Consider the following 27,863-nt stretch of genomic DNA (forward strand, 5'->3'; position numbering starts at 1 on the left):
CCTTTACTTGACAGGGGGGTGTCCGAGCAGCGACCGTCCCCAGCGTAAGCCCAACTCCTACTTACCTGCCAGGTGAGATACTATGATCAGGAAGGTGCTTCTCCCAGGGCAAGGCTCACCCATTGCACTCTGGGTGTGCTGCTCCTGTGATTTCCCCAAATGTGGGACACTTGACTGCATAATTTGTGTTTCCTCTGGTCGGCTCTCGTATAATTCAGATCTCTTTGTCTCAGGTCTCTCTCCAGCCTAGTGTGCTGTCTGTTTCCACTTCTCTTTCCTTGAGCCGCTCCCTTCTATGCCCTTGCGCACTATCCTGACTTCTCCCGTCTGCTCACTTTGTGCCTTCCAACGCACAATGCGAACTACAGGTAGTGCTGCAGGGCCCACACCCTTTTACTTGCCTTACAGAGTAGCTCTGGAGCTGTTACAGTGCCCAGCTGCTGCAAGAAATCAGCTTGAATGCTTCAGGGGCTGGGGCATAGCCAACATTAGCCCCACAACGAAGGAGGGTGGAGGTGTTTAATGCGAACTAGGGGTCATCCAAGCGCCGCAAAAGGCCGCCATGCCCTGCACGCCCCTTTTCTCTTTTCATATGCAGACGAGGGTTGAAGCCAACTTTGACCCACTGCTTGGATGACATCACCATATGCAAATCCATCTGCTGCAGACCTTCCCCCAGAAATGCTTGCACTAGTTGTTGCATTTGGTTTGTTGTTTGGGGTTGCTTCAGTATTAGGTAGCCTTCTGCCCTCCCATGTTCATCTGAAAATATGTGTTCTCCCTGCAGTTGTTGTCACCAGATGAGAGTTCCCTTGTGCTGCCTCAGTTGAATCTCCTTTACTTGAGAGAGATGTGCCTGAGCAGCGGCCCTCCCCAGCCCTATCCCAAATCATACTTATTTTGCATAGGAGATACCATGGTCATGAAGATTGTTCTCCCAGGGTGAGGTTCATTCATTGCATTCTGGGTATGCTGACCCCTGTGATTTCCCCAAATGTGGGAAACTCGACTGCATTATTTGTGGTAGTGGGGGACTGTGTTTGTGCTTTCCTCTGGTCAGCTCTGGTAAAAGTCAGATTTCTTTGTCTCAGATCTTCCTCTGGCCTTGTTCTTCTTTCGAGAGTTCCCTTGTGCTGCCTCAGTTGGATCTCCTTCACTTGACAGGGGGGTGCCCGAGCAGCGACCCTCCCCAGCTCTAGCCCAACTCCTACTTACCTGCCAGGTGAGATACTATGATCATGAAGGTGCTTCTCCCAGGGCAAGGCTCACCCATTGCACTTTGGGTGTGCTGCTCCTGCGATTTCCCCAAATGTGGGAAACTTGACTGCATAATTTGTGTTTCCCCTGGTCGGCTCTCGTATAATTCAGATCTCTTTGTCTCAGGTCTCTCTCCAGCCTAGTTTGCTGTCTGTTTCCACTTCTCTTTTCTTGAGCCGCTCACTTCTATGCCCTTGCGCACTATCCTGACTTCTCCCGTCTGCTTACTTTGTGCCTTCCAACCCACAATGCAAACTACAGGTAGTGCTGCAGGGCCCACACCCTTTTACTTGCCTTACAGAGCAGCTCTGGAGCTGTTACAGTGCCCAGCTGCTGCAAGAAATCAGCTTGAATGCTTCAGGGGCTGGGGCATAGCCAACATTAGCCCCACACCGAAGGAGGGTGGAGGTGTTTAATGCGAACTAGGGGTCATCCAAGCGCCGCAAAAGGCCGCCATGCCCTGCACGCCCCTTTTCTCTTTTCATATGCAGACGAGGGTTGAAGCCAACTTTGACCCACTGCTTGGATGACATCACCATATGCAAATCCATCTGCTGCAGACCTTCCCCCAGGAATGCTTGCACTAGTTGTTGCATTTGGTTTGTTGTTTGGGGTTGCTTCAGTATTAGGTAGCCTTCTGCCCTCCCATGTTCATCTGAAAATATGTGTTCTCCCTGCAGTTGTTGTCACCAGATGAGAGTTCCCTTGTGCTGCCTCAGTTGAATCTCCTTTACTTGAGAGAGATGTGCCTGAGCAGCGGCCCTCCCCAGCCCTATCCCAAATCATACTTATTTTGCATAGGAGATACCATGGTCATGAAGATTGTTCTCCCAGGGTGAGGTTCATTCATTGCATTCTGGGTATGCTGACCCCTGTGATTTCCCCAAATGTGGGAAACTCGACTGCATTATTTGTGGTAGTGGGGGACTGTGTTTGTGCTTTCCTCTGGTCAGCTCTGGTAAAAGTCAGATTTCTTTGTCTCAGATCTTCCTCTGGCTTTGTTCTTCTTTCGAGAGTTCCCTTGTGCTGCCTCAGTTGGATCTCCTTCACTTGACAGGGGGGTGCCCGAGCAGCGACCCTCCCCAGCTCTAGCCCAACTCCTACTTACCTGCCAGGTGAGATACTATGATCATGAAGGTGCTTCTCCCAGGGCAAGGCTCACCCATTGCACTCTGGGTGTGCTGCTCCTGCGATTTCCCCAAATGTGGGAAACTTGACTGCATAATTTGTGTTTCCCCTGGTCGGCTCTCGTATAATTCAGATCTCTTTGTCTCAGGTCTCTCTCCAGCCTAGTTTGCTGTCTGTTTCCACTTCTCTTTTCTTGAGCCGCTCACTTCTATGCCCTTGCGCACTATCCTGACTTCTCCCGTCTGCTTACTTTGTGCCTTCCAACGCACAATGCAAACTACAGGTAGTGCTGCAGGGCCCACACCCTTTTACTTGCCTTACAGAGCAGCTCTGGAGCTGTTACAGTGCCCAGCTGCTGCAAGAAATCAGCTTGAATGCTTCAGGGGCTGGGGCATAGCCAACATTAGCCCCACACCGAAGGAGGGTGGAGGTGTTTAATGCGAACTAGGGGTCATCCAAGCGCCGCAAAAGGCCGCCATGCCCTGCACGCCCCTTTTCTCTTTTCATATGCAGACGAGGGTTGAAGCCAACTTTGACCCACTGCTTGGATGACATCACCATATGCAAATCCATCTGCTGCAGACCTTCCCCCAGGAATGCTTGCACTAGTTGTTGCATTTGGTTTGTTGTTTGGGGTTGCTTCAGTATTAGGTAGCCTTCTGCCCTCCCATGTTCATCTGAAAATATGTGTTCTCCCTGCAGTTGTTGTCCACAGATGAGAGTTCCCTTGTGCTGCCTCAGTTGAATCTCCTTTAATTGACAGAGATGTGCCTGAGCAGCGGCCCTCCCCAGCCCTATCCCAAATCATACTTATTTTGCATAGGAGATACCATGGTCATGAAGATTGTTCTTCCAGGGTGAGGTTCATTCATTGCATTCTGGGTATGCTGACCTCTGTGATTTCCCCAAATGTGGGAAACTCAACTGCATTATTTGTGGTAGTGGGGGACTGTGTTTGTGCTTTCCTCTGGTCAGCTCTGGTAAAAGTCAGATTTCTTTGTCTCAGATCTTCCTCTAGCTTTGTTCTTCTTTCGAGAGTTCCTTTACGCTGCCTCAGTTGAATCTCCTTAACTTGACGGGGGTGTGCCTGAGCAGCCGTCCTCCCCAGCTCCAACTCATACTTATCTTGCATATGAGATCTCTTGGTCATGAAGATAGTTCTCAAAGGGTGAGGTTCATCCATTACATTTTAAAATAGGAAGGTACAAATTACATATTCGAATTGCATCTATGTGCTGGATTCAAATGACCCCCCCCCCCTCTTCCTTTCTTAATTGTGCCTGTCAGCATCTATTCTAATGTTGCTGCCAATGGGTGTGACACATTAATTTCTTCTGTGGGGTACATTGGACTCCACAAGGATTCACATTGGGGTGTAGAGTAGGATCTTGATCTGAGGCACCAACAGGCTCAAAGCTTTTGACTGTTCCCAAGATGCTCAGCGCCCCTCCTCTATAACCCCGCTTCCATGAACAGGGAGCTCAGTTTGTAGTTGGTGCCTTCAGTAGCAGGCCTCAGGCAGGCCTCAGTTGGTGCCTTCAGTAGCAGGCCTCAGGCAGGCCTCAGGCAGCCTATTCTTAGCTATTAATTTTGACAAGAAAAGAAGAACTTTTTTTAATAAGAATCTACAAGGGCTGCAGCAGGCTAGGTCTAATAGACATCTTTACTTGACAGAGATGTGCCTGAGCAGCGGCCCTCCCCAGCCCTATCCCAAATCATACTTATTTTGCATAGGAGATACCATGGTCATGAAGATTGTTCTCCCAGGGTGAGGTTCATTCATTGCATTCTGGGTATGCTGACCCCTGTGATTTCCCAAATGTGGGAAACTCGACTGCATTATTTGTGGTAGTGGGGGACTGTGTTTGTGCTTTCCTCTGGTCAGCTCAGGTAAAAGTCAGATTTCTTTGTCTCAGATCTTCCTCTAGCCTTGTTCTTCTTTCGAGAGTTCCCTTGTGCTGCCTCAGTTGGATCTCCTTCACTTGACAGGGGGGTGCCCGAGCAGCGACCCTCCCCAGCTCTAGCTCAACTCCTACTTACCTGCCAGGTGAGATACTATGATCATGAAGGTGCTTCTCCCAGGGCAAGGCTCACCCATTGCACTCTGGGTTTGCTGCTTCTGCGATTTCCCCAAATGTGGGAAACTTGACTGCATAATTTGTGTTTCCCCTGGTCGGCTCTCGTATAATTCAGATCTCTTTGTCTCAGGTCTCTCTCCAGCCTAGTTTGCTGTCTGTTTCCACTTCTCTTTTCTTGAGCCGCTCCCTTCTATGCCCTTGCGCACTATCCTGACTTCTCCCGTCTGCTTACTTTGTGCCTTCCAATGCACAATGCGAACTACAGTTAGTGCTGCAGGGCCCACACCCTTTTACTTGCCTTACAGAGCAGCTCTGGAGTTGTTACAGTGCCCAGCTGCTGTAAGAAATCAGCTTGAATGCTTCAGGGGCTGGGACAGGGACTATAGTGCCCTGAGGAAGCTCAATAGCAGTGAAATGCGTATAGGCTCATGCTATGTGTTCCCTAATTATTATGGATAATTTAATGTTTTAATGTTGCACTGCACACTCTGAAATGTATACTATCACTGGGAGCTATTGTACTTAATTATAAAGAGAAAGTGTGCACGGCTGCCTGTTATACCCAGCAGAACGCCATCTCAGTGCTGTGGATTACGCTGTCATTCAGACACAACACGAGGGAGAGCAGGGGATTTATTTAATTTACAGTGTAGTTCATATATATATATGGACTCACTGTACTTGATCACATATTAGGTTACTGCCCCAATGGATTAATTACTGTGTATTAATATAATACAGAATATATATATTCTTGTATATTTACTTAGTATCTGCTTGTACTAAGAAGGATGCACCATCAGCATGAATAGCAGATATAAAGTATTATTGTGATTCCAATTTAATACAGTGCAGCAAGACAGCCTGTTATTAACCAATAATAGTATATAGGGGATATTAATTTATTCTCTTTATATACTTGTTGAATACCTTACTGCAGCATGTCATAAATGTGATCACTGTGCTGTAAATACCATCGTGAATCACGGAATAGACATAACACAGTATAAAAAGGAAATCTAATACTGCTAATTACCTTATCAATGGAAGATTAATTTATACATTTGTACACAATTTTATATACGGTACTACTTTAAGATATATCCCCAAATAGCTCTCTCTATGTGTGGATGGTAAGATATCACACTGCAAGGCTTCTGTACCGTGCAATATCTCAGGACTCAGCGTATGAGTCACATACTTGAGCAACAGTGTTTCATCTACTCTAACTTGCTACATTGAGAATTATCTCACCACACTTCTGGTATACATTAGGAGACCAGAGTCTCATTGTTGCAATATCTGAAACAAGTCTGTGACTCAATAGTAGGGAAATATATCTCCCTCTATAGTATATGATACAAGCTCCATGAAATATGGATATTATACATTTTGAATAAATTATGCACTGATATAGGCCCTCATTCCGAGTTGTTCGCTTGTTCTTTTTCATCGCATCGCAGTGAAAATCCGCTTAGTACGCATGCGCAATGTTCGCACTGCGACTGCGCCAAGTAACTTTACTATGAAGAAAGTATTTTTACTCACGGCTTTTTCTTCGCTCCGGCGATCGTAATGTGATTGACAGGAAATGGGTGTTACTGGGCGGAAACACGGCGTTTCAGGGGCGTGTGGCTGAAAACGCTACCGTTTCCGGAAAAAACGCAGGAGTGGCCGGAGAAACGGTGGGAGTGCCTGGGCGAACGCTGGGTGTGTTTGTGACGTCAACCAGGAACGACAAGCACTGAAATGATCGCACAGGCAGAGTAAGTCTGGAGCTACTCTGAAACTGCTAAGTAGTTAGTAATCGCATTATTGCGAATACATCGGTCGCAATTTTAAGAAGCTAAGATTCACTCCCAGTAGGCGGCGGCTTAGCGTGTGTAACTCTGCTAAATTCGCCTTGCGACCGATCAACTCGGAATGAGGGCCATAGTGCTGTACAAATATAATGGTCATGCACATTTGAAACAAATATAAGAAAGTACACACAGGGAAAAACACATCAGCTTTGTTTTTAAATCTTTATTCACATTTTTCTTTTTCTATCACACAAATAATTTTTCCTTTTCTTTGATTTTAATATTTCGCTCTATTAATAAAGGACAATTATAGTCCCATTAGAAAAATAATTTCAGGCAACCATTTTGGTTATGGATATTTAAACCAATACTTACTAATACTACTGAGGATATACATTTCTGGAAAATCTTATTTAAAAAATTTGTCAGTTGGGTAGTGTGCACCACAAAGTATACCTGGTTTCTTTTGTCTTTCCCCTCTCTTGGGGATCTGTATTTCCTATCCCAAATCATACTTATTTTGAATAGGAGATACCATGGTCATGAAGATTGTTCTCCCAGGGAGAGGTTCATTCATTGCATTCTGGGTATGCTGACCCCTGTGATTTCCCCAAATGTGGGAAACTCAACTGCATTATTTGTGGTAGTGGGGGACTGTGTTTGTGCTTTCCTCTGGTCAGCTCTGGTAAAAGTCAGATTTCTTTGTCTCAGATTTTGCTCTAGCCTTGTTCTTCTTTCGAGAGTTTCCTTGTGCTGCCTCAGTTGGATCTCCTTCACTTGACAGGGGGGTGCCCGAGCAGTGACCCTCCCCAGCTCTAGCCCAACTCCTACTTACCTGCCAGGTGAGACACTATGATCATGAAGTTGCTTCTCCCAGGGCAAGGCTCACCCATTGCACTCTGGGTGTGCTGCCCCTGCGATTTCCCCAAATGTGGGAAACTTGACTGCATAATTTGTGTTTCCCCTGGTCGGCTCTCATATAATTCAGATCTCTTTGTCTCAGGTCTCTCTCCAGCCTAGTTTGCTGTCTGTTTCCACTTCTTTTTTCTTGAGCCCCTCCCTTCTATACCCTTGTGCACTATCCTGACTTCTCCTCCCGTCTGCTTACTTTGTGCCTTCCAATGCACAATGCAAACTACAGGTAGTGCTGCAGGGCCCACACCCTTTTACTTGCCTTACAGAGCAGCTCTGTAGCTGTTACAGTGCCCAGCTGCTGCAAGAAATCAGATTGAATGCTTCAGGGGCTGGGGCATGGCCAACATGAGCCCAACACCGAAGGAGTGTGGGGGTGTTTAATGCGAACTAGGGGTCATCCTAGCGCCGCAAAAGGCCGCCATGCCCTGCATACCCCTTTTCTCTTTTCATATGCAGATGAGGGTTCCAGCCAACTTTGGCCCACTGCTTGGATGACATCACCGTATGCAAATCCGTCTTCTGCAGACCTTCCCCCAGGAATGCTTGCACTAGTTGTGGCATTTGGTTTGTTGTTTGGGGGTGCTTCAGTATTAGGCAGCCTTCTGCCCTCCCCTGTTCATCTGAAAATATGTGTTCTCCCTGCAGTTGTTGTCCCCAGATGAGAGTTCCCTTGTGCTGCCTCAGTTGAATCTTCTTTACTTGACAGAGATGTGCCTGAGCAGCGGCCCTCCCCAGCCCTATCCCAAATCATACTTATTTTGCATAGGAGATACCATGGTCATGAAGATGGTTCTCCCAGGGTGAGGTTCATTCATTGCATTCTGGGTATGCTGACCCCTGTTATTTTCCCAAATGTGGGAAACTCGACTGCATTATTTGTGGAAGATTCAACTGAGACAGCACAAGGGAACTCTCATCTGGGGACAACAACTGCAGGGAGAACACATATTTTCAGATGAACAGGGGAGGGCAGAAGGCTGCCTAATACTGAAGCACCCCCAAACAACAAACCAAATGCAACAACTAGTGCAAGCATTCCTGGGGGAAGGTCTGCAGAAGACGGATTTGCATACGGTGATGTCATCCAAGCAGTGGGCCAAAGTTGGCTGGAACCCTCATCTGCATATGAAAAGAGAAAAGGGGTATGCAGGGCATGGCGGCCTTTTGCGGCGCTTGGATGACCCCTAGTTCGCATAAAACACCTCCACCCTCCTTTGGTGTGGCGCTCATGTTGGCCATGCCCCAGACCCTGAAGCATTCAAGCTGATTTCTTGCAGCAGCTGGGCACTGTAACAGCTCCAGAGCTGCTCTGTAAGGCAAGTAAAAGGGTGTGGCCCATGCAGCACTACCTGTAGTTTGCATTGTGCATTGTAAGGCACAAAGTAAGCAGACGGGAGGAGAAGTCAGGATTGTGCACAAGGATATAGAAGGGAGGGGCTCAATAAAAAAGAAGTGGAAACAGACAGCAAACTAGGCTGGAGAGAGACCTGAGACAAAGAGATCTGAATTATATGAGAGCCGACCAGGGGAAACACAAATTATGCAGTCAAGTTTCCCACATTTGGGGAAATCGCAGGAGCAGCACACCCAGAGTGCAATGGGTGAGCCTTGCCCTGGGAGAAGCACCTTCATGATCATAGTATCTCAACTGGCAGGTAAGTAGGAGTTGGGCTAGAGCTGGGGAGGGTCACTGCTCGGGCACCCCCCTGTCAAGTGAAGGAGATCCAACTGAGGCAGCACAAGGAAACTCTCGAAAGAAGAACAAGGCTAGAGGAAGATCTGAGACAAAGAAATCTGACTTTTAATAGAGATGACCAGAGGAAAGAACAAACACAGTCCCCCACTACCACAAATAATGCAGTCGAGTTTCCCACATTTGGGGAAATCATAGGGGTCAGCATACCCAGAATGCAATGAATGAACCTCACCCTGGGAGAACAATCTTCATGACCATGGTATCTCCTATGCAAAATTAGTATGATTTGGGATAGGACTGGGGAGGGCCGATGCTCAGGCACATCTCTGTCAAGTAAGGAGATTCAACTGAGGCAGCACAAGGGAACTCTCATCTGGGGACAACAACTGCAGGGAGAACACATATTTTCAGATGAACATGGGAGGGCAGAAGGCTGCCTAATACTGAAGCACCCCCAAACAACAAACCAAATGCAACAACTAGTGCAAGCATTCCTGGGGGAAGGCCTGCAGCAGATGGATTTGCATATGGTGATGTCATCCAACCAGTGAGTCGAAGTTGGCTTCAACCCTCGTCTGCATATGTAAAGAGAAAAGGGGCGTGCAGGGCATGGCGGCCTTTTGCGGCGCTTGGATGACCCCTAGTTCGCATTAAACACCTCCACCCTCCTTCGGTGTGGGGCTATTTCCCTTCCCCTGAAGCATTCAAGCTGATTTCTTGCAGCAGCTGGGCACTGTAACAGCTCCAGAGCTGCTCTGTAAGGCAAGTAAAAGGGTGTGACCCATGCAGCACTACCTGTAGTTTGCATTGTGCATTGTAAGGCACAAAGTAAGCAGACGGGAGGAGAAGTCAGGATTGTGCACAAGAATATAGAAGGGAGGGGCTCAATAAAAAAGAAGTGGAAACAGACAGCAAACTAGGCTGGAGAGAGACCTGAGACAAAGAGATCTGAATTATATGAGAGCCGACCAGGGGAAACACAAATTATGCAGTCAAGTTTCCCACATTTGGGGAAATCGCAGGAGCAGCACACCCAGAGTGCAATGGGTGAGCCTTGCCCTGGGAGAAGCACCTTCATGATCATAGTATCTCAACTGGCAGGTAAGTAGGAGTTGGGCTAGAGCTGGGGAGGGTCACTGCTCGGGCACCCCCCTGTCAAGTGAAGGAGATCCAACTGAGGCAGCACAAGGAAACTCTCGAAAGAAGAACAAGGCTAGAGGAAGATCTGAGACAAAGAAATCTGACTTTTACCAGAGCTGACCAGAGGAAAGAACAAACACAGTCCCCCACTACCACAAATAATGCAGTCGAGTTTCCCACATTTGGGAAAATCATAGGGGTCAGCATACCCAGAATGCAATGAATGAACCTCACGCTGGGAGAACAATCTTCATGGCCATGGTATCTCCTATGCAAAATTAGTATGATTTGGGATAGGACTGGGGAGGGCCGATGCTCAGGTACATCTCTGTCAAGTAAGGAGATTCAACTGAGGCAGCACAAGGGAACTCTCATCTGGGGACAACAACTGCAGGGAGAACACATATTTTCAGATGAACATGGGAGGGCAGAAGGCTGCCTAATACTGAAGCACCCCCAAACAACAAACCAAATGCAACAACTAGTGCAAGCATTCCTGGGGGAAGGCCTGCAGCAGATGGATTTGCATATGGTGATGTCATCCAAGCAGTGAGTCGAAGTTGGCTTCAACCCTCATCTGCATATGTAAAGAGAAAAGGGGCGTGCAGGGCATGGCGGCCTTTTGCGGCGCTTGGATGACCCCTAGTTCGCATTAAACACCTCCACCCTCCTTCGGTGTGGGGCTATTTCCCATCCCCTGAAGCATTCAAGCTGATTTCTTGCAGCAGCTGGGCACTGTAACAGCTCCAGAGCTGCTCTGTAAGGCAAGTAAAAGGGTGTGGCCCATGCAGCACTACCTGTAGTTTGCATTGTGCATTGTAAGGCACAAAGTAAGCAGACGGGAGGAGAAGTCAGGATTGTGCACAAGGATATAGAAGGGAGGGGCTCAATAAAAAAGAAGTGGAAACAGACAGCAAACTAGGCTGGAGAGAGACCTGAGACAAAGAGATCTGAATTATATGAGAGCCGACCAGGGGAAACACAAATTATGCAGTCAAGTTTCCCACATTTGGGGAAATCGCAGGAGCAGCACACCCAGAGTGCAATGGGTGAGCCTTGCCCTGGGAGAAGCACCTTCATGATCATAGTATCTCAACTGGCAGGTAAGTAGGAGTTGGGCTAGAGCTGGGGAGGGTCACTGCTCGGGCACCCCCCTGTCAAGTGAAGGAGATCCAACTGAGGCAGCACAAGGAAACTCTCGAAAGAAGAACAAGGCTAGAGGAAGATCTGAGACAAAGAAATCTGACTTTTACCAGAGCTGACCAGAGGAAAGAACAAACACAGTCCCCCACTACCACAAATAATGCAGTCGAGTTTCCCACATTTGGGAAAATCATAGGGGTCAGCATACCCAGAATGCAATGAATGAACCTCACGCTGGGAGAACAATCTTCATGGCCATGGTATCTCCTATGCAAAATTAGTATGATTTGGGATAGGACTGGGGAGGGCTGATGCTCAGGCACATCTCTATCAAGTAAGGAGATACAACTGAGGCAGCACAAGGGAACTCTCATCTGGGGACAACAACTGCAGGGAGAACACATATTTTCAGATGAACATGGGAGGGCAGAAGGCTGCCTAATACTGAAGCACCCCCAAACAACAAACCAAATGCAACAACTAGTGCAAGCATTCCTGGGGGAAGGCCTGCAGCAGATGGATTTGCATATGGTGATGTCATCCAAGCAGTGAGTCGAAGTTGGCTTCAACCCTCGTTTGCATATGTAAAGAGAAAAGGGGCGTGCAGGGCATGGCGGCCTTTTGCGGCGCTTGGATGACCCCTAGTTCGCATTAAACACCTCCACCCTCCTTCGGTGTGGGGCTATTTCCCATCCCCTGAAGCATTCAAGCTGATTTCTTGCAGCAGCTGGGCACTGTAACAGCTCCAGAGCTGCTCTGTAAGGCAAGTAAAAGGGTGTGGCCCATGCAGCACTACCTGTAGTTTGCATTGTGCATTGTAAGGCACAAAGTAAGCAGACGGGAGGAGAAGTCAGGATAGTGCACAAGGATATAGAAGGGAGGGGCTCAATAAAAAAGAAGTGGAAACAGACAGCAAACTAGGCTGGAGAGAGACCTGAGACAAAGAGATCTGAATTATATGAGAGCCGACCAGGGGAAACACAAATTATGCAGTCAAGTGTCCCACATTTGGGGAAATCGCAGGAGCAGCACACCCAGAGTGCAATGGGTGAGCCTTGCCCTGGGAGAAGCACCTTCATGATCATAGTATCTCAACTGGCAGGTAAGTAGGAGTTGGGCTAGAGCTGGGGAGGGTCACTGCTCGGGCACCCCCCTGTCAAGTGAAGGAGATCCAACTGAGGCAGCACAAGGAAACTCTCGAAAGAAGAACAAGGCTAGAGGAAGATCTGAGACAAAGAAATCTGACTTTTACCAGAGCTGACCAGAGGAAAGAACAAACACAGTCCCCCACTACCACAAATAATGCAGTCGAGTTTCCCACATTTGGGGAAATCATAGGGGTCAGCATACCCAGAATGCAATGAATGAACCTCACCCTGGGAGAACAATCTTCATGACCATGGTATCTCCTATGCAAAATTAGTATGATTTGGGATAGGGCTGGGGAGGGCCGCAGCTCAGGCACATCTCTGTCAAGTAAGGAGATTCAACTGAGGCAGCACAAGGGAACTCTCATCTGGGGACAACAACTGCAGGGAGAACACATATTTTCAGATGAACATGGGAGGGCAGAAGGCTGCCTAATACTGAAGCACCCCCAAACAACAAACCAAATGCAACAACTAGTGCAAGCATTCCTGGGGGAAGGCCTGCAGCAGATGGATTTGCATATGGTGATGTCATCCAAGCAGTGAGTCGAAGTTGGCTTCAACCCTCGTCTACATATGTAAAGAGAAAAGGGGCGTGCAGGGCATGGCGGCCTTTTGCGGCGCTTGGATGACCCCTAGTTCGCATTAAACACCTCCACCCTCCTTCGGTGTGGGGCTATTTCCCATTCCCTGAAGCATTCAAGCTGATTTCTTGCAGCAGCTGGGCACTAAAACAGCTCCAGAGCTGCTCTGTAAGGCAAGTAAAAGGGTGTGGCCCATGCAGCACTACCTGTAGTTTGCATTGTGCATTGTAAGGCACAAAGTAAGAAGACGGGAGGAGAAGTCAGGATAGTGCACAAGGATATAGAAGGGATGGGCTCAATAAAAAAGAAGTGGAAACAGACAGCAAACTAGGCTGGAGAGAGACCTGAGACAAAGAGATCTGAATTATATGAGAGCCGACCAGGGGAAACACAAATTATGCAGTCAAGTTTCCCACATTTGGGGAAATCGCAGGAGCAGCACACCCAGAGTGCAATGGGTGAGCCTTGCCCTGGGAGACGCACCTTCATGATCATAGTATCTCAACTGGCAGGTAAGTAGGAGTTGGGCTAGAGCTGGGGAGGGTCACTGCTCGGGCACCCCCCTGTCAAGTGAAGGAGATCCAACTGAGGCAGCACAAGGGAACTCTCGAAAGAAGAACAAGGCTAGAGGAAGATCTGAGACAAAGAAATCTGACTTTTACCAGAGCTGACCAGAGGAAAGAACAAACACAGTCCCCCACTACCACAAATAATGCAGTCGAGTTTCCCACATTTGGGGAAATCATAGGGGTCAGCATACCCAGAATGCAATGAATGAACCTCACCCTGGGAGAACAATCTTCATGACCATGGTATCTCCTATGCAAAATTAGTATGATTTGGGATAGGACTGGGGAGGGCCGATGCTCAGGCACATCTCTGTCAAGTAAGGAGATTCAACTGAGGCAGCACAAGGGAACTCTCATCTGGGGACAACAACTGCAGGGAGAACACATATTTTCAGATGAACATGGGAGGGCAGAAGGCTGCCTAATACTGAAGCACCCCCAAACAACAAACCAAATGCAACAACTAGTGCAAGCATTCCTGGGGGAAGGCCTGCAGCAGATGGATTTGCATATGGTGATGTCATCCAAGCAGTGAGTCGAAGTTGGCTTCAACCCTCGTCTGCATATGTAAAGAGAAAAGGGGCGTGCAGGGCATGGCGGCCTTTTACGGCGCTTGGATGACCCCTAGTTCGCATTAAACACCTCCACCCTCCTTCGGTGTGGGGTTATTTCCCATCCCCTGAAGCATTCAAGCTGATTTCTTGCAGCAGCTGGGCACTAAAACAGCTCCAGAGCTGCTCTGTAAGGCAAGTAAAAGGGTGTGGCCCATGCAGCACTACCTGTAGTTTGCATTGTGCATTGTAAGGCACAAAGTAAGCAGACGGGAGGAGAAGTCAGGATAGTGCACAAGGATATAGAAGGGAGGGGCTCAATAAAAAAGAAGTGGAAACAGACAGCAAACTAGGCTGGAGAGAGACCTGAGACAAAGAGATCTGAATTATATGAGAGCCGACCAGGGGAAACACAAATTATGCAGTCAAGTTTCCCACATTTGGGGAAATCGCAGGAGCAGCACACCCAGAGTGCAATGGGTGAGCCTTGCCCTGGGAGAAGCACCTTCATGATCATAGTATCTCAACTGGCAGGTAAGTAGGAGTTGGGCTAGAGCTGGGGAGGGTCACTGCTCGGGCACCCCCCTGTCAAGTGAAGGAGATCCAACTGAGGCAGCACAAGGAAACTCTCGAAAGAAGAACAAGGCTAGAGGAAGATCTGAGACAAAGAAATCTGACTTTTACCAGAGCTGACCAGAGGAAAGAACAAACACAGTCCCCCACTACCACAAATAATGCAGTCGAGTTTCCCACATTTGGGGAAATCATAGGGGTCAGCATACCCAGAATGCAATGAATGAACCTCACCCTGGGAGAACAATCTTCATGACCATGGTATCTCCTATGCAAAATTAGTATGATTTGGGATAGGACTGGGGAGGGCCGATGCTCAGGCACATCTCTGTCAAGTAAGGAGATTCAACTGAGGCAGCACAAGGGAACTCTCATCTGGGGACAACAACTGCAGGGAGAACACATATTTTCAGATGAACATGGGAGGGCAGAAGGCTGCCTAATACTGAAGCACCCCCAAACAACAAACCAAATGCAACAACTAGTGCAAGCATTCCTGGGGGAAGGCCTGCAGCAGATGGATTTGCATATGGTGATGTCATCCAAGCAGTGAGTCGAAGTTGGATTCAACCCTCGTCTGCATATGTAAAGAGAAAAGGGGCGTGCAGGGCATGGCGGCCTTTTGCGGCGCTTGGATGACCCCTAGTTCGCATTAAACACCTCCACCCTCCTTCGGTGTGGGGCTATTTCCCATCCCCTGAAGCATTCAAGCTGATTTCTTGCAGCAGCTGGGCACTGTAACAGCTCCAGAGCTGCTCTGTAAGGCAAGTAAAAGGGTGTGGCCCATGCAGCACTACCTGTAGTTTGCATTGTGCATTGTAAGGCACAAAGTAAGCAGACGGGAGGAGAAGTCAGGATAGTGCACAAGGATATAGAAGGGAGGGGCTCAATAAAAAAGAAGTGGAAACAGACAGCAAACTAGGCTGGAGAGAGACCTGAGACAAAGAGATCTGAATTATATGAGAGCCGACCAGGGGAAACACAAATTATGCAGTCAAGTGTCCCACATTTGGGGAAATCGCAGGAGCAGCACACCCAGAGTGCAATGGGTGAGCCTTGCCCTGGGAGAAGCACCTTCCTGATCATAGTATCTCAACTGGCAGGTAAGTAGGAGTTGGGCTAGAGCTGGGGAGGGTCACTGCTCGGGCACCCCCCTGTCAAGTGAAGGAGATCCAACTGAGGCAGCACAAGGAAACTCTCGAAAGAAGAACAAGGCTAGAGGAAGATCTGAGACAAAGAAATCTGACTTTTACCAGAGCTGACCAGAGGAAAGAACAAACACAGTCCCCCACTACCACAAATAATGCAGTCGAGTTTCCCACATTTGGGGAAATCATAGGGGTCAGCATACCCAGAATGCAATGAATGAACCTCACCCTGGGAGAACAATCTTCATGACCATGGTATCTCCTATGCAAAATTAGTATGATTTGGGATAGGGCTGGGGAGGGCCGCAGCTCAGGCACATCTCTGTCAAGTAAGGAGATTCAACTGAGGCAGCACAAGGGAACTCTCATCTGGGGACAACAACTGCAGGGAGAACACATATTTTCAGATGAACATGGGAGGGCAGAAGGCTGCCTAATACTGAAGCACCCCCAAACAACAAACCAAATGCAACAACTAGTGCAAGCATTCCTGGGGGAAGGCCTGCAGCAGATGGATTTGCATATGGTGATGTCATCCAAGCAGTGAGTCGAAGTTGGCTTCAACCCTCGTCTGCATATGTAAAGAGAAAAGGGGCGTGCAGGGCATGGCGGCCTTTTGCGGCGCTTGGATGACCCCTAGTTCGCATTAAACACCTCCACCCTCCTTCGGTGTGGGGCTATTTCCCATCCCCTGAAGCATTCAAGCTGATTTCTTGCAGCAGCTGGGCACTGTAACAGCTCCAGAGCTGCTCTGTAAGGCAAGTAAAAGGGTGTGGCCCATGCAGCACTACCTGTAGTTTGCATTGTGCATTGTAAGGCACAAAGTAAGAAGACGGGAGGAGAAGTCAGGATAGTGCACAAGGATATAGAAGGGATGGGCTCAATAAAAAAAAAGTGGAAACAGACAGCAAACTAGGCTGGAGAGAGACCTGAGACAAAGAGATCTGAATTATATGAGAGCCGACCAGGGGAAACACAAATTATGCAGTCAAGTTTCCCACATTTGGGGAAATCGCAGGAGCAGCACACCCAGAATGCAATGGGTGAGCCTTGCCCTGGGAGACGCACCTTCATGATCATAGTATCTCAACTGGCAGGTAAGTAGGAGTTGGGCTAGAGCTGGGGAGGGTCACTGCTCGGGCACCCCCCTGTCAAGTGAAGGAGATCCAACTGAGGCAGCACAAGGGAACTCTCGAAAGAAGAACAAGGCTAGAGGAAGATCTGAGACAAAGAAATCTGACTTTTACCAGAGCTGACCAGAGGAAAGAACAAACACAGTCCCCCACTACCACAAATAATGCAGTCGAGTTTCCCACATTTGGGGAAATCATAGGGGTCAGCATACCCAGAATGCAATGAATGAACCTCACCCTGGGAGAACAATCTTCATGACCATGGTATCTCCTATGCAAAATTAGTATGATTTGGGATAGGACTGGGGAGGGCCGATGCTCAGGCACATCTCTGTCAAGTAAGGAGATTCAACTGAGGCAGCACAAGGGAACTCTCATCTGGGGACAACAACTGCAGGGAGAACACATATTTTCAGATGAACATGGGAGGGCAGAAGGCTGCCTAATACTGAAGCACCCCCAAACAACAAACCAAATGCAACAACTAGTGCAAGCATTCCTGGGGGAAGGCCTGCAGCAGATGGATTTGCATATGGTGATGTCATCCAAGCAGTGAGTCGAAGTTGGCTTCAACCCTCGTCTGCATATGTAAAGAGAAAAGGGGCGTGCAGGGCATGGCGGCCTTTTGCGGCGCTTGGATGACCCCTAGTTCGCATTAAACACCTCCACCCTCCTTCGGTGTGGGGCTATTTCCCATCCCCTGAAGCATTCAAGCTGATTTCTTGCAGCAGCTGGGCACTGTAACAGCTCCAGAGCTGCTCTGTAAAGCAAGTAAAAGGGTGTGGCCCATGCAGCACTACCTGTAGTTTGCATTGTGCATTGTAAGGCACAAAGTAAGCAGACGGGAGGAGAAGTCAGGATATTGCACAAGGATATAGAAGGGAGGGGCGCAATAAAAAAGAAGTGGAAACAGACAGCAAACTAGGCTGGAGAGAGACCTGAGACAAAGAGATCTGAATTATATGAGAGCCGACCAGGGGAAACACAAATTATGCAGTCAAGTTTCCCACATTTGGGGAAATCGCAGGAGCAGCACACCCAGAGTGCAATGGGTGAGCCTTGCCCTGGGAGAAGCACCTTCATGATCATAGTATCTCAACTGGCAGGTAAGTAGGAGTTGGGCTAGAGCTGGGGAGGGTCACTGCTCGGGCACCCCCCTGTCAAGTGAAGGAGATCCAACTGAGGCAGCACAAGGAAACTCTCGAAAGAAGAACAAGGCTAGAGGAAGATCTGAGACAAAGAAATCTGACTTTTACCAGAGCTGACCAGAGGAAAGAACAAACACAGTCCCCCACTACCACAAATAATGCAGTCGAGTTTCCCACATTTGGGGAAATCATAGGGGTCAACATACCCACAATGCAATGAATGAACCTCACCCTGGGAGAACAATCTTCATGACCATGGTATCTCCTATGCAAAATTAGTATGATTTGGGATAGGACTGGGGAGGGCCGATGCTCAGGCACATCTCTGTCAAGTAAGGAGATTCAACTGAGGCAGCACAAGGGAACTCTCATCTGGGGACAACAACTGCAGGGAGAACACATATTTTCAGATGAACATGGGAGGGCAGAAGGCTGCCTAATACTGAAGCACCCCCAAACAACAAACCAAATGCAACAACTAGTGCAAGCATTCCTGGGGGAAGGCCTGCAGCAGATGGATTTGCATATGGTGATGTCATCCAAGCAGTGAGTCGAAGTTGGCTTCAACCCTCGTCTGCATATGTAAAGAGAAAAGGGGCGTGCAGGGTATGGCGGCCTTTTGCGGCGCTTGGATGACCCCTAGTTCGCATTAAACACCTCCACCCTCCTTCGGTGTGGGGCTATTTCCCATCCCCTGAAGCATTCAAGCTGATTTCTTGCAGCAGCTGGGCACTGTAACAGCTCCAGAGCTGCTCTGTAAGGCAAGTAAAAGGGTGTGGCCCATGCAGCACTACCTGTAGTTTGCATTGTGCATTGTAAGGCACAAAGTAAGAAGACGGGAGGAGAAGTCAGGATAGTGCACAAGGATATAGAAGGGATGGGCTCAATAAAAAAGAAGTGGAAACAGACAGCAAACTAGGCTGGAGAGAGACCTGAGACAAAGAGATCTGAATTATATGAGAGCCGACCAGGGGAAACACAAATTATGCAGTCAAGTTTCCCACATTTGGGGAAATCGCAGGAGCAGCACACCCAGAGTGCAATGGGTGAGCCTTGCCCTGGGAGAAGCACCTTCATGATCATAATATCTCAACTGGCAGGTAAGTAGGAGTTGGGCTAGAGCTGGGGAGGGTCACTGCTCGGGCACCCCCCTGTCAAGTGAAGGAGATCCAACTGAGGCAGCACAAGGGAACTCTCGAAAGAAGAACAAGGCTAGAGGAAGATCTGAGACAAAGAAATCTGACTTTTACCAGAGCTGACCAGAGGAAAGAACAAACACAGTCCCCCACTACCACAAATAATGCAGTCGAGTTTCCCACATTTGGGGAAATCACAGGGGTCAGCATACCCAGAATGCAATGAATGAACCTCTCCCTGGGAGAACAATCTTCATGACCATGGTATCTCCTATGCAAAATAAGTATGATTTGGGATAGGGCTGGGGAGGGCCGCTGCTCAGGCACATCTCTGTCAAGTAAAGGAGATTCAACTGAGGCAGCACAAGGGAACTCTCATCTGGGGACAAAAACTGCAGGGAGAACACATATTTTCAGATGAACATGGGAGGGCAGAAGGCTGCCTAATACTGAAGCACCCCCACACAACAAACCAAATGCAACAACTAGTGCAAGCATTCCTGGGGGAAGGCCTGCAGCAGATGGATTTGCATATGGTGATGTCATCCAAGCAGTGTGTCAAAGTTGGCTTCAACCCTCGTCTGCATATGAAAAGAGACAAGGGGCGTGCTTGGCATGGCGGCCTTTTGCGGCGCTTGGATGACCCCTAGTTCGCATTAATCACCTCCACCCTCCTTCGGTGTGGGGCTCATGTTGGCTATGCCCCAGCCCCTGAAGCATTCAAGCTGATTTCTTGCAGCAGCTGGGCACTGTAACAGCTCCAGCTGTAGGGTATTTTGAGGGTAACATTTCGGTGTTAGTTAGGAAAGGATCGCTCGCTCCTGCGTATAGTTATGTACAGAAGTAGATTATGAACATTAACTATATTTGCTATAAATTACACATGCGGCGGGAATCCAGAGGATACACCCACAAGTGCAGTTGGGGAAAGACACAGCCCACCTGTTCAAATCCACCTATGACCTTTCTTGTTATGGAGAGACACATCCCTGTGTCCAATGAACAATGAGATTATAGTGACCATTGTATTGTGAATGTATGTTGTGTATATAAAGACCACTGTTGCCTGACCAGACACATGACTCTGAAGGCTTTCTACCTGAATAGCTGAGGACTGTATTCAGGTCGCGCTTGCGAAACATCCTCACATATGTATGTTCTCTGTAGCCACCATTATTCTCTGTTATTCTATTAGATTTATGTGTTAGTTTGTAGTGTATGACTTGTACTGTTTAACCTTTTATTAGACTCAGTCCACGGAGGCCTTAGAGCCCTGTGGTTTCAAATATAAACCGGTGTTGTGTTTTCACTTTTCTGCAAAGGGCTTTTTTAGCGTCTCAATCGCTATAACAGCATAAGCATTGTTAAGGTTTTTAATAGAGATGAGCGGGTTCGGTTCCTCGGAATCCGAACCCGCCCGAACTTCAGTTTTTTTTACACGGGTCCGAGCGACTCGGATCTTCCCGCCTTGCTCGGTTAACCCGAGCGCGCCCGAACGTCATCATCACGCTGTCGGATTCTCGCGAGGCTCGGATTCTATCGCGAGACTCGGATTCTATATAAGGAGCCGCGCGTCGCCGCCATTTTTCACACGTGCATTGAGATTCATAGGGAGAGGACGTGGCTGGCGTCCTCTCCGTTTATAGAGATTCGAGAAGAGAGAGAGACACAGTAGTAATTTGGGGAGCATTAGGAGGAGTACTACTACTACTAGTACTTGCTGAAGTGATAGAGAGAGATAGTGTGACTGTATTATCTGACTTGTGGGGGAGACACTGACAGTGGGGAGCAGTTAGAGTCTGAGAGCAGGACTCAGGACTCAGGAGTACATATAACGTACAGTGCACACTTTTGCTGCCAGAGTGCCAGCCACACTGCCATTGTTTGTGACCACACTGACCACCAGTATAATATATATTGTGATTGTCTGCTTAGGACTCAGGAGTACTACTTGCAAGTTGCTGATAGTGTGACCAGTGACCTGACCACCAGTTTAATAATCACCACCAGTTTATGAGTTTAATATATATTATATATATATATATAATTGTATATAATATATATATAATATTGTATACCACCTAGCACCTACCCGTGTTTTTTTTTTTTTTTTCTACTTTATACATACTACTATAGTAGCTTACTGTAGCAGTCTGCGGTGCTGCTGAGCTGACAGTGTCCAGCAGGTCCGTCATCAGTCATTACATAATAAATATATAATATATACCTGTCCGGCTGCAGTACTAGTGATATTATATATACATATATATTGATTTCATCTCATTATCATCCAGTCTATATTATCAGCAGACACAGTACGTTAGTCCACGGCTGTAGCTACCTCTGTGTCGGCACTCGGCAGTCCATCCATAATTGTATACCACCTACCTGTGGTTGTTTTTTTTTTCTTTCTTCTTTATACATACTACTATAGTAGCTTACTGTAGCAGTCTGCGGTGCTGCTGAGCTGACAGTGTCCAGCAGGTCCGTCATCAGTCATTACATAATAAATATATAATATATACCTGTCCGGCTGCAGTACTAGTGATATTATATATACATATATATTGATTTCATCTCATTATCATCCAGTCTATATTAGCAGCAGACACAGTACGGTAGTCCACGGCTGTAGCTACCTCTGTGTCGGCACTCGGCAGTCCATCCATAATTGTATACCACCTACCCGTGGTTGTTTTTTTTTTCTTTCTTCTTTATACATACTACTATAGTAGCTTACTGTAGCAGTCTGCGGTGCTGCTGAGCTGACAGTGTCCAGCAGGTCCGTCATCAGTCATTACATAATAAATATATAATATATACCTGTCCGGCTGCAGTACTAGTGATATTATATATACATATATATTGATTTCATCTCATTATCATCCAGTCTATATTAGCAGCAGACACAGTATGGTAGTCCACGGCTGTAGCTACCTCTGTGTCGGCACTCGGCAGTCCATCCATAAGTATACTAGTATCCATCCATCTCCATTGTTTACCTGAGGTGCCTTTTAGTTGTGCCTATTAAAATATGGAGAACAAAAATGTTGAGGTTCCAAAATTAGGGAAAGATCAAGATCCACTTCCACCTCGTGCTGAAGCTGCTGCCACTAGTCATGGCCGAGACGATGAAATGCCAGCAACGTCGTCTGCCAAGGCCGATGCCCAATGTCATAGTACAGAGCATGTAAAATCCAAAACACCAAATATCAGTAAAAAAAGGACTCCAAAATCTAAAATAAAATTGTCGGAGGAGAAGCGTAAACTTGCCAATATGCCATTTACCACACGGAGTGGCAAGGAACGGCTGAGGCCCTGGCCTATGTTCATGGCTAGTGGTTCAGCTTCACATGAGGATGGAAGCACTCAGCCTCTCGCTAGAAAAATGAAAAGACTCAAGCTGGCAAAAGCACCGCAAAGAACTGTGCGTTCTTCGAAATCCCAAATCCACAAGGAGAGTCCAATTGTGTTGGTTGCGATGCCTGACCTTCCCAACACTGGACGTGAAGAGCATGCGCCTTCCACCATTTGCACGCCCCCTGCAAGTGCTGGAAGGAGCACCCGCAGTCCAGTTCCTGATAGTCAGATTGAAGATGTCAGTGTTGAAGTACACCAGGATGAGGAGGATATGGGTGTTGCTGGCGCTGGGGAGGAAATTGACCAGGAGGATTCTGATGGTGAGGTGGTTTGTTTAAGTCAGGCACCCGGGGAGACACCTGTTGTCCGTGGGAGGAATATGGCCATTGACATGCCTGGTGAAAATACCAAAAAAATCAGCTCTTCGGTGTGGAAGTATTTCAACAGAAATGCGGACAACAGGTGTCAAGCCGTGTGTTGCCTTTGTCAAGCTGTAATAAGTAGGGGTAAGGACGTTAACCACCTCGGAACATCCTCCCTTATACGTCACCTGCAGCGCATTCATAATAAGTCAGTGACAAGTTCAAAAACTTTGGGTGACAGCGGAAGCAGTCCACTGACCAGTAAATCCCTTCCTCTTGTAACCAAGCTCACGCAAACCACCCCACCAACTCCCTCAGTGTCAATTTCCTCCTTACCCAGGAATGCCAATAGTCCTGCAGGCCATGTCACTGGCAATTCTGACGAGTCCTCTCCTGCCTGGGATTCCTCCGATGCATCCTTGAGTATAATGCCTACTGCTGCTGGCACTGCTGTTGTTGCTGCTGGGAGTCGATCGTCATCCCAGAGAGGAAGTCGTAAGCCCACTTGTACTACTTCCAGTAAGCAATTGACTGTCCAACAGTCCTTTGCGAGGAAGATGAAATATCACAGCAGTCATCCTGTGCAAAGCGGATAACTGAGGCCTTGACAACTATGTTGGTGTTAGACGTGCGTCCGGTATCCGCCGTTAGTTCACAGGGAACTAGACAATTTATTGAGGCAGTGTGCCCCCGTTACCAAATACCATCTAGGTTCCACTTCTCTAGGCAGGCGATACCGAGAATGTACACGGACGTCAGAAAAAGACTCACCAGTGTCCTAAAAAATGCAGTTGTACCCAATGTCCACTTAACCACGGACATGTGGACAAGTGGAGCAGGGCAGGGTCAGGACTATATGACTATGACAGCCCACTGGGTAGATGTATGGACTCCCGCCGCAAGAACAGCAGCGGCGGCACCAGTAGCAGCATCTCGCAAACGCCAACTCTTTCCTAGGCAGGCTACGCTTTGTATCACCGCTTTCCAGAATACGCACACAGCTGAAAACCTCTTACGGCAACTGAGGAAGATCATCGCGGAATGGCTTACCCCAATTGGACTCTCCTGTGGATTTGTGGCATCGGACAACGCCAGCAATATTGTGTGTGCATTAAATATGGGCAAATTCCAGCACGTCCCATGTTTTGCACATACCTTGAATTTGGTGGTGCAGAATTTTTTTAAAAACGACAGGGGTGTGCAAGAGATGCTGTCGGTGGCCAGGAGAATTGCGGGACACTTTCGGCGTACAGGCACCACGTACAGAAGACTGGAGCACCACCAAAAACAACTGAACCTGCCCTGCCATCATCTGAAGCAAGAAGTGGTAACGAGGTGGAATTCAACCCTCTATATGCTTCAGAGGTTGGAGGAGCAGCAAAAGGCCATTCAAGCCTATACAATTCAGCACGATATAGGAGGTGGAATGCACCTGTCTCAAGCGCAGTGGAGAATGATTTCAACATTGTGCAAGGTTCTGATGCCCTTTGAACTTGCCACACGTGAAGTCAGTTCAGACACTGCCAGCCTGAGTCAGGTCATTCCCCTCATCAGGCTTTTGCAGAAGAAGCTGGAGACATTGAAGGAGGAGCTAACACAGAGCGATTCCGCTAGGCATGTGGGACTTGTGGATGGAGCCCTTAATTCGCTTAACAAGGATTCACGGGTGGTCAATCTGTTGAAATCAGAGCACTACATTTTGGCCACCATGCTCGATCCTAGATTTAAAGCCTACCTTGGATCTCTCTTTCCGGCAGACACAAGTCTGCTGGGGTTCAAAGACCTGCTGGTGAGAAAATTGTCAAGTCAAGCGGAACGCGACCTGTCAACATCTCCTCCTTCACATTCTCCCGCAACTGGGGGTGCGAGGAAAAGGCTCAGAATTCCGAGCCCACCCGCTGGCGGTGATGCAGGGCAGTCTGGAGCGACTGCTGATGCTGACATCTGGTCCGGACTGAAGGACCTGACAACGATTACGGACATGTCGTCTACTGTCACTGCATATGATTCTCTCACCATTGAAAGAATGGTGGAGGATTATATGAGTGACCGCATCCAAGTAGGCACGTCACACAGTCCGTACTTATACTGGCAGGAAAAAGAGGCAATTTGGAGGCCCTTGCACAAACTGGCTTTATTCTACCTAAGTTGCCCTCCCACAAGTGTGTACTCCGAAAGAGTGTTTAGTGCCGTCGCTCACCTTGTCAGCAATCGGCGTACGAGGTTACATCCAGAAAATGTGGAGAAGATGATGTTCATTAAAATGAATTATAATCAATTCCTCCGTGGAGACATTGACCAGCAGCAATTGCCTCCACAAAGTACACAGGGAGCTGAGATGGTGGATTCCAGTGGGGACGAATTGATAATCTGTGAGGAGGGGGATGTACACGGTGATATATCGGAGGATGATGATGAGGTGGACATCTTGCCTCTGTAGAGCCAGTTTGTGCAAGGAGAGATTAATTGCTTCTTTTTAGGTGGGGGTCCAAACCAACCCGTCATTTCAGTCACAGTCGTGTGGCAGACCCTGTCACTGAAATGATGGGTTGGTTAAAGTGTGCATGTCCTGTTTATACAACATAAGGGTGGGTGGGAGGGCCCAAGGACAATTCCATCTTGCACCTCTTTTTTCTTTAATTTTTCTTTGCGTCATGTGCTGTTTGGGGAGTATTTTTTGGAAGGGCCATCCTGCGTGACACTGCAGTGCCACTCCTAGATGGGCCCGGTGTTTGTGTCGGCCACTAGGGTCGCTTATCTTACTCACACAGCTACCTCATTGCGCCTCTTTTTTTCTTTGCGTCATGTGCTGTTTGGGGAGGGTTTTTTGGAAGGGCCATCCTGCGTGACACTGCAGTGCCACTCCTAGATGGGCCCGGTGTTTGTGTCGGCCACTAGGGTCGCTTATATTACTCACACAGCTACCTCATTGCGCCTCTTCTTTTCTTTGCGTCATGTGCTGTTTGGGGAGGGTTTTTTGGAAGGGCCATCCTGCGTGACACTGCAGTGCCACTCCTAGATGGGCCAGGTGTTTGTGTCGGCCACTAGGGTCGCTTATCTTACTCACACAGCTACCTCATTGCGCCTCTTTTTTTCTTTGCGTCATGTGCTGTTTGGGGAGGGTTTTTTGGAAGGGACATCCTGCGTGACACTGCAGTGCCACTCCTAGATGGGCCCGGTGTTTGTGTCGGCCACTAGGGTCGCTTATCTTACTCACACAGCTACCTCATTGCGCCTCTTTTTTTCTTTGCGTCATGTGCTGTTTGGGGAGGGTTTTTTGGAAGGGCCATCCTGCGTGACACTGCAGTGCCACTCCTAGATGGGCCAGGTGTTTGTGTCGGCCACTAGGGTCGCTTATCTTACTCACACAGCTACCTCATTGCGCCTCTTTTTTTCTTTGCGTCATGTGCTGTTTGGGGAGGGTTTTTTGGAAGGGACATCCTGCGTGACACTGCAGTGCCACTCCTAGATGGGCCAGGTGTTTGTGTCGGCCACTAGGGTCGCTTAGCTTAGTCATCCAGCGACCTCGGTGCAAATTTTAGGACTAAAAATAATATTGTGAGGTGTGAGGTATTCAGAATAGACTGAAAATGAGTGGAAATTATGGTTTTTGAGGTTAATAATACTTTGGGATCAAAATGACCCCCAAATTCTATGATTTAAGCTGTTTTTTAGTGTTTTTTGAAAAAAACACCCGAATCCAAAACACACCCGAATCCGACAAAAAAAATTCGGTGAGGTTTTGCCAAAACGCGGTCGAACCCAAAACACGGCCGCGGAACCGAACCCAAAACCAAAACACAAAACCCGAAAAATTTCAAGTGCACATCTCTAGTTTTTAAGCGTTACATCGTTACATTATTTGACTACTAAGGTTTAGAGTATAAGCATATTCTTACTGTGTTTTATTTAACAAGGTTTACTGTATATCATTCTGTGAGCGTCCGTGCCACTCGTGTTTCACGTCCGCGGCACATCGTCTCATACGCTATTAGCATATCAATACGGTACGCCAATAGCGTGCTAGGTACAAAGCGTGAGAACGTGAGCGTACGAGCCGCTCGTGCGTCGCGCCCACGGTGTAGCATCTGTTACGCTAAGTGCGTACCCATACGGTACTCAGTACGCAAATAGCGTACTTAGTCCGTAGTGTGTGTAATAAGTCTAGCGGCCATAGCGGCTCCACGGTAATAGTGTATAGCTTTATGTTTTAAGATAATTATTGTCATTATCAGCATGCATTGCAGGCATACACTGTACTCTTTAGGCCACAGCAAACCATGCTACAGAACTGCCCTCCAGGTGTTTATATGATGTGTTTTATCCGATTGCTTTTAAAAAAAAAACTGATTGAATCCGCCAAGTGTCGGAAAAGCAATGGAGACCATCTGGGAGTCATATTGATGAGATAGGGATCCAGTGGCAGTGTGCAATAAATATTTCTGGCCATTTGAAGCAACAGAACCGGAAAGACTGTCCAAAATATTAATGCTCTTTATGCTAATGCTATCCGGGATTTTGTACACAACGTAACAACAAAATGAATTGAGTGAAGAGGGTGGCAGCATGGGCAGCGTGGCATTGCATTTTGTGGAAAGGGATTTTTTATAAAGGGAAGAATGTGATTGGCCAGACTCTCACAGATCACTGCCTACTGCCACAGCATTGTATTCTGCATTGTAGACTTAACATGGAGCATTCGCCACCCAGCGGTTAAACTGTGTATTACATGGCATGGGACACAATGCACGCCATAACGTTATTTCCAACTCGCGACACAGGACCCTAAATAGTGTGCTATGAGCAACGATGTATGAGTATACATCTGTAGCTGCATCACACTAGATATGTCCAATGTCATCTGATCTTGGAAGCTAAGCAGTGTTGGCCCTGGTTAGTACCTGGATGAGAGACCACCTGGGAAAACCAGGCACTGTATGTAGTTTTACACTACCAACACTGTTCTCTTGATGCATTCCATTTTGAAACATA

General features: G+C 47.8%; 20 non-coding genes and 11 pseudogenes across 20 annotated transcripts; 11 read left to right on the plus strand and 20 right to left on the minus strand.

The window, feature by feature from the left end:
• Window positions 1-57: 57 nt before the first annotated feature.
• On the plus strand, window positions 58-220 carry LOC134959237 (U1 spliceosomal RNA). The gene has a single exon (XR_010187311.1). It is a non-coding gene; the product is annotated as a U1 spliceosomal RNA (small nuclear RNA).
• Window positions 221-891: 671 nt separating this feature from the next.
• Window positions 892-1,055, plus strand: LOC134959201 (U1 spliceosomal RNA). The gene has a single exon (XR_010187275.1). It is a non-coding gene; the product is annotated as a U1 spliceosomal RNA (small nuclear RNA).
• A 152-nt stretch (window positions 1,056-1,207) lies between these two features.
• On the plus strand, window positions 1,208-1,370 carry LOC134959230 (U1 spliceosomal RNA). The gene has a single exon (XR_010187303.1). It is a non-coding gene; the product is annotated as a U1 spliceosomal RNA (small nuclear RNA).
• A 671-nt stretch (window positions 1,371-2,041) lies between these two features.
• On the plus strand, window positions 2,042-2,205 carry LOC134959202 (U1 spliceosomal RNA). The gene has a single exon (XR_010187276.1). It is a non-coding gene; the product is annotated as a U1 spliceosomal RNA (small nuclear RNA).
• A 152-nt stretch (window positions 2,206-2,357) lies between these two features.
• On the plus strand, window positions 2,358-2,520 carry LOC134959231 (U1 spliceosomal RNA). Its single transcript, XR_010187304.1, has one exon. It is a non-coding gene; the product is annotated as a U1 spliceosomal RNA (small nuclear RNA).
• Window positions 2,521-3,191: 671 nt separating this feature from the next.
• On the plus strand, window positions 3,192-3,355 carry LOC134959209 (U1 spliceosomal RNA). Its single transcript, XR_010187282.1, has one exon. It is a non-coding gene; the product is annotated as a U1 spliceosomal RNA (small nuclear RNA).
• A 747-nt stretch (window positions 3,356-4,102) lies between these two features.
• On the plus strand, window positions 4,103-4,265 carry LOC134959204 (U1 spliceosomal RNA). Its single transcript, XR_010187278.1, has one exon. It is a non-coding gene; the product is annotated as a U1 spliceosomal RNA (small nuclear RNA).
• Window positions 4,266-4,417: 152 nt separating this feature from the next.
• LOC134959254 (U1 spliceosomal RNA) lies at window positions 4,418-4,580 on the plus strand. Its single transcript, XR_010187319.1, has one exon. It is a non-coding gene; the product is annotated as a U1 spliceosomal RNA (small nuclear RNA).
• Window positions 4,581-6,776: 2,196 nt separating this feature from the next.
• Window positions 6,777-6,940, plus strand: LOC134959212 (U1 spliceosomal RNA). Its single transcript, XR_010187286.1, has one exon. It is a non-coding gene; the product is annotated as a U1 spliceosomal RNA (small nuclear RNA).
• A 152-nt stretch (window positions 6,941-7,092) lies between these two features.
• LOC134959250 (U1 spliceosomal RNA) lies at window positions 7,093-7,234 on the plus strand (annotated as a pseudogene).
• A 695-nt stretch (window positions 7,235-7,929) lies between these two features.
• LOC134959236 (U1 spliceosomal RNA) lies at window positions 7,930-8,091 on the plus strand. The gene has a single exon (XR_010187310.1). It is a non-coding gene; the product is annotated as a U1 spliceosomal RNA (small nuclear RNA).
• Window positions 8,092-8,701: 610 nt separating this feature from the next.
• Window positions 8,702-8,843, minus strand: LOC134959243 (U1 spliceosomal RNA; annotated as a pseudogene).
• Window positions 8,844-8,995: 152 nt separating this feature from the next.
• On the minus strand, window positions 8,996-9,159 carry LOC134959215 (U1 spliceosomal RNA). Its single transcript, XR_010187289.1, has one exon. It is a non-coding gene; the product is annotated as a U1 spliceosomal RNA (small nuclear RNA).
• A 684-nt stretch (window positions 9,160-9,843) lies between these two features.
• On the minus strand, window positions 9,844-9,985 carry LOC134959244 (U1 spliceosomal RNA; annotated as a pseudogene).
• A 152-nt stretch (window positions 9,986-10,137) lies between these two features.
• LOC134959225 (U1 spliceosomal RNA) lies at window positions 10,138-10,301 on the minus strand. The gene has a single exon (XR_010187299.1). It is a non-coding gene; the product is annotated as a U1 spliceosomal RNA (small nuclear RNA).
• Window positions 10,302-10,985: 684 nt separating this feature from the next.
• On the minus strand, window positions 10,986-11,127 carry LOC134959245 (U1 spliceosomal RNA; annotated as a pseudogene).
• Window positions 11,128-11,279: 152 nt separating this feature from the next.
• On the minus strand, window positions 11,280-11,443 carry LOC134959226 (U1 spliceosomal RNA). Its single transcript, XR_010187300.1, has one exon. It is a non-coding gene; the product is annotated as a U1 spliceosomal RNA (small nuclear RNA).
• A 684-nt stretch (window positions 11,444-12,127) lies between these two features.
• Window positions 12,128-12,269, minus strand: LOC134959253 (U1 spliceosomal RNA; annotated as a pseudogene).
• Window positions 12,270-12,421: 152 nt separating this feature from the next.
• On the minus strand, window positions 12,422-12,585 carry LOC134959217 (U1 spliceosomal RNA). The gene has a single exon (XR_010187290.1). It is a non-coding gene; the product is annotated as a U1 spliceosomal RNA (small nuclear RNA).
• Window positions 12,586-13,269: 684 nt separating this feature from the next.
• On the minus strand, window positions 13,270-13,411 carry LOC134959257 (U1 spliceosomal RNA; annotated as a pseudogene).
• A 152-nt stretch (window positions 13,412-13,563) lies between these two features.
• On the minus strand, window positions 13,564-13,727 carry LOC134959218 (U1 spliceosomal RNA). Its single transcript, XR_010187291.1, has one exon. It is a non-coding gene; the product is annotated as a U1 spliceosomal RNA (small nuclear RNA).
• Window positions 13,728-14,411: 684 nt separating this feature from the next.
• Window positions 14,412-14,553, minus strand: LOC134959246 (U1 spliceosomal RNA; annotated as a pseudogene).
• Window positions 14,554-14,705: 152 nt separating this feature from the next.
• On the minus strand, window positions 14,706-14,869 carry LOC134959219 (U1 spliceosomal RNA). The gene has a single exon (XR_010187292.1). It is a non-coding gene; the product is annotated as a U1 spliceosomal RNA (small nuclear RNA).
• Window positions 14,870-15,553: 684 nt separating this feature from the next.
• Window positions 15,554-15,695, minus strand: LOC134959256 (U1 spliceosomal RNA; annotated as a pseudogene).
• Window positions 15,696-15,847: 152 nt separating this feature from the next.
• On the minus strand, window positions 15,848-16,011 carry LOC134959220 (U1 spliceosomal RNA). Its single transcript, XR_010187293.1, has one exon. It is a non-coding gene; the product is annotated as a U1 spliceosomal RNA (small nuclear RNA).
• A 684-nt stretch (window positions 16,012-16,695) lies between these two features.
• Window positions 16,696-16,837, minus strand: LOC134959261 (U1 spliceosomal RNA; annotated as a pseudogene).
• A 152-nt stretch (window positions 16,838-16,989) lies between these two features.
• LOC134959221 (U1 spliceosomal RNA) lies at window positions 16,990-17,153 on the minus strand. The gene has a single exon (XR_010187294.1). It is a non-coding gene; the product is annotated as a U1 spliceosomal RNA (small nuclear RNA).
• Window positions 17,154-17,837: 684 nt separating this feature from the next.
• LOC134959248 (U1 spliceosomal RNA) lies at window positions 17,838-17,979 on the minus strand (annotated as a pseudogene).
• A 152-nt stretch (window positions 17,980-18,131) lies between these two features.
• On the minus strand, window positions 18,132-18,295 carry LOC134959223 (U1 spliceosomal RNA). Its single transcript, XR_010187297.1, has one exon. It is a non-coding gene; the product is annotated as a U1 spliceosomal RNA (small nuclear RNA).
• Window positions 18,296-18,979: 684 nt separating this feature from the next.
• LOC134959242 (U1 spliceosomal RNA) lies at window positions 18,980-19,121 on the minus strand (annotated as a pseudogene).
• Window positions 19,122-19,273: 152 nt separating this feature from the next.
• Window positions 19,274-19,437, minus strand: LOC134959207 (U1 spliceosomal RNA). Its single transcript, XR_010187280.1, has one exon. It is a non-coding gene; the product is annotated as a U1 spliceosomal RNA (small nuclear RNA).
• Window positions 19,438-27,863: the final 8,426 nt, after the last annotated feature.

The sequence above is a fragment of the Pseudophryne corroboree genome, chromosome 9 (genome assembly GCF_028390025.1).
Source record: "Pseudophryne corroboree isolate aPseCor3 chromosome 9, aPseCor3.hap2, whole genome shotgun sequence".
In the NCBI taxonomy this organism is placed as follows: domain Eukaryota; kingdom Metazoa; phylum Chordata; class Amphibia; order Anura; family Myobatrachidae; genus Pseudophryne; species Pseudophryne corroboree.